The sequence below is a fragment of the Felis catus genome, chromosome A1 (genome assembly GCF_018350175.1).
Source record: "Felis catus isolate Fca126 chromosome A1, F.catus_Fca126_mat1.0, whole genome shotgun sequence".
Taxonomy (NCBI): Eukaryota; Metazoa; Chordata; class Mammalia; order Carnivora; family Felidae; genus Felis; species Felis catus.
The window spans coordinates 185,938,600-185,941,712 of NC_058368.1; the positions used below are offsets into that span (position 1 = coordinate 185,938,600).

The following is a 3,113-nucleotide window of genomic DNA, read 5'->3' on the forward strand; positions in this document are numbered from 1 at the left end:
CAGAATAAAATTGATTTGATTTTCTTTTTCTTTTAGTTTTTTTTAATTACTCTTTGTTTTTTAGTTTATTTATTTTGAGAGAGAGAGTGACAGAGCATGCAAATGGGGGAGAGGTAGAGAGAGGGAGAGAGAGAATCCCAAGCAGGCTCTGCACTGTCAGAGCAGAGCTCAATGTGGGGCTTGAACCGAACCGTGAGATCATGACCTGAGCCTAAATTAAGAGTCAGATGCTTAACCAACCGACTAAGTCACCCAGATATCCCTGACTTGATTTTCTATCAAGATTTTTTATATTGTGCCCATGCTTAACAGCCAACAGGTCTATTTCATTTTTATGGTAGATTGATAGTGTTTATGGATAGATATAAATGAATACAGAAAAAAATATATATGTAATTGTATCCCTTTTAGTATTTTTGAGTTTTTAAAAAATAAACATATATACTGAAAAGGACACATCAATAATTTTCACAAAATGACCTATCCATGTACCTAGAGTGCAGATCAAGAAACTATTACCAGTTCTCAGAAGCCTCTCTTGTGCTCAGGAATCTTCTCCTCTACCTGTTCCCATAAGAATTCTCCTTACTCTATCACTATAGATTAGTTTTTTATTCTTATTGAATTTTATATAAATGGAACTTATAGATATCCTCTTTTGAGTTTGGCATTTTGCTCTGTCTTATAGATGTGGATTCATTCATGTTGTTACTTGTAGTTTGTCTGATTCTTGTAAATTCTGTAGTGTAGAATATGCTATTGTGATAATATTCTACAGCTTTTTTTTATCCATTCTGCAGTTGATAGGCATTTGAGTGGTTTCAATATATAAGCTATTAAAAATAGTGCTCTGATTAATCTGTTTCAAAAATAAAAATATACATACACTGTGAATATTCTAAGTGGCAATTTCGCAAATCATAGTGAGTGGCATTCATTTCACAGCCTTTATTTTGAAAATTCTCCTTTATCTCTCTATTGCCTATTATGGATAAGGATTTTCTATATTTTAAGAAAGATTCAGAGGTAAAAACTGTGGCCCCCACTTTTAGGATGCTTATAGCTTTACAGGAAAGGCCACATCATGTATACATTTTACAAGTTTGGAGAAGGGTAAGGATTTTGTGATCAGATCTTCACTTCTGCATTAATGGTTTTTACCTACTAAATTTCAAATTCAGTACTTTTTTTTTTTTTGGCCACTATATTGTACATGGTGCAGGTGTATTAGTTTGTAATGTAAAATCATTTTCTACCATAGCTCAATAAAAGCTTGAAAGCCCTAGCTTTAATGGTAGTAGCAGGAATATTTTTACTTTAGTTTTTTAAATTTTTAAAAAATGTTTATTTATTTTTGAGAGAGAGACACACACAGAGTGTAAGCAGGGAAGGGGCAGAGAGAGAGGGAGACACAGAATCCAAAGCAGGCTCCAGGCTCTGAGCTGTCAGCACAGAGCCCGACGAGGGGGTTGAACTCATGAACTGTGAAATCATGACCTGAGCTGAAGTTGGACACCCAACCGACTGACCCACCCAGGCATCCCAGGAATTTTTTTTACTTTAATAAATGTTACCAATTCCCCACTGACAAACTAGGGAGGTGAGCAATTATATATTTTAGTTTAGTTTAGTTTTTAGTTTTTATTTAAATTCTAGTTAGTTTACATATAGTGTAATACTAGTTTCAGGTATAAAATTTAGTGATTCTGGGGCACCTGAGTGGCTCAGTTGGTTGGGCTTCCAACTTCTGCCAGGTCATGATCTCACAGCTCGTGGGTTTGAGCCCCGCATCGGGCTCTGTGCTGACAGCTCAGAGCCTGGAGCCTGCTTTGGATTCTGTGTCTCCCTGTCTCTCTGTCCGTCCCTCACTCATGCTCTCTCTCTCTCTCTCTCTCTCTCTCTCAAAAATAAATAAGACATTTATTTAAAAAAAATTAAAATTTAGTGATTCAATGCTTACAACACCTGGTGTTCATCACAAGTACACTTCTTAATCCTCATCACCTATTTAACCCATCCCCGCCCCCCCCCCACCTCCCCTCTGATAACTATCAGTTTGTTCTTTATAGTTAAGGGTCTGTTTCTTGATCTGCCATTCTCATTTCTTCTTGTTTGTTTGGTTTCTTAAATTCCACATATGAGTGAGATCATAAAAATATGAAATGCTTCACAAATTTGTGTGTCATCCTTGTGCAAGGGCCATGCTAATCTTCTCTGTATTGTTCCAATGTTAGCATATGTGCTGCCAAAGTGAGCACAGGAGGTCAACAGTTAAATATAAAACACTTTTCAGAGTACTTTAAGATTCTGTATTGTTCAGTCCTTGGGTAATGTCACTGTGCCTAAAAACCAATATACGTTCAAAAGAAATGCATGTCGGCTATGTAACTGCATATATATGCCAAAAAGGACAATTTTGAAAGGAACATTGTTTCATTACTGTTAGGTATTAACAAAGATTCTCTCCTTGAGCAAACCATAGCCAGCTTCTCTGAGCCCTTTATCTCAAGTAGGCTCAACTTTTGGACTGTGTATTCATCCTTGCATTGCCCAGTTTCACCAAGAATCCTGTTGAGTCAGTCTAGCACATATCCCTCTAAGCCTTGAGGTTTCCTTTTAGTAATTTTCCATCCAGTGACCCCTACTGTACTCCTTGACCATAAATCCCCACTTGTCCTTGTATTCAACTTGTGGTTGAGCCCAACCTCTTCCTCCTACTGCAGAATCCTCCTTGCAGTAGTCTCTCTTGAATAGTCTTTCTTAATGTTGTTAACAAGTGCCTTGAATAATTATATTCTAGTGGGGCTTTTTTAATAAAAAATATATTCTCCTAGGGAAACCCAATAATCCACCACCTTCTAGTCTCCTTTTCTATTTATATGTTACAAATGTAAATAAATATAGATAGAAAATACATAAATACAGCTGAAACTTGAATAACATGAGTTTGTACTGTTTGCATTCACTTATATGCAGATTTTTTTTGATAAATACAGGAAAGTACTGCAAATATATTTTCTCTTGTGATTTTTTAAATAAAATTTTCTTTTTTGTAGCTTACTTCATACTAAGAATACAATATATAATACATATAACATACAAAATATGTTAAT

At 35.6% G+C, this 3,113-nt stretch overlaps 1 non-coding gene across 1 annotated transcript; it reads right to left on the reverse strand.

Moving 5' to 3' along the window:
- Positions 1-2,151: 2,151 nt before the first annotated feature.
- Positions 2,152-2,258, reverse strand: LOC111556719. Its single transcript, XR_002736431.1, has one exon. It is a non-coding gene; the product is annotated as a U6 spliceosomal RNA (small nuclear RNA).
- Between the last annotated feature and the right edge of the window lie 855 nt (positions 2,259-3,113).